The following is a 945-nucleotide window of genomic DNA, read 5'->3' on the forward strand; positions in this document are numbered from 1 at the left end:
AGCAGGTAAAATATATTAATTAACATAAAATTAATTAAAATAATGAATATACTAATGAGTTATAGCTCAAATGGCATAATCTCTCCATACTTATATAAGAAGTCACGGGTTCGAGTTTTCCTATCTTAATGAATATTCAATTAGATAAAATTAGGATAAGTTACTCAATTAAATCAAAAGTATCCTACATTTTTAAAAAATACCATTATTAATTCAATATTAAAAATAAAAGTGTGTTGTTCGGTTAGAGAAAAGGGATAAGGTTGGAAGAATAAATGATAATTTTTTTTTTTTACAGAAAAAACAAATTAGGAAAAGCTTTGTTACATTTTGGGGTGAGAGTGGTACGAATGTGAATGTAAGAGATGATATTAATTAAGATGAGTTTTTTATTTGTTTTTTTTTTTTTTCATATATCCTTTTCTATTAATATGATTGATGAGTTTCTATTTGTTGTTTTTGTTTGATGGACAAGCTAAGGGAAAAGGACTTGCAATGAAATTTAGATGAGAATATTTATAGTAGCATGTGAACAATAATGATCCATTTTTATGCTTAACAATGGAAGTGTTAGAGGACTGTGGGAAAGATGGCCTACATGTGATTATTAGTTCTAGAAATTCATAGTTGATTTATGGCAAGTAGAATAGTTTTTGTTTTATAATTTTTTTTTAAGTGTTTGTTATTTAACTTGATATGTTAAGTCAGTGACTTCGTGACTAATAAAATCAACATGATTGATGGAATCATCTATAAAAAAAAGGGTTATCATTGTTAAATTCTATATATTTTTTGATTTCACGTTTTATTAACATCTATTGTGCTAATAAGTGCGATTTAGTTTTATTCTTGAAATTGTAATATGTTTGATGACATATTAAAAAAGTATATGATGTTTTACTAAAAATATTTGTCATCTTTTATTTTTTAAAGTTTCACTGCAGA

Source organism: Arachis ipaensis, chromosome B06 (genome assembly GCF_000816755.2).
Source record: "Arachis ipaensis cultivar K30076 chromosome B06, Araip1.1, whole genome shotgun sequence".
Lineage (NCBI taxonomy): Eukaryota > Viridiplantae > Streptophyta > Magnoliopsida > Fabales > Fabaceae > Arachis > Arachis ipaensis.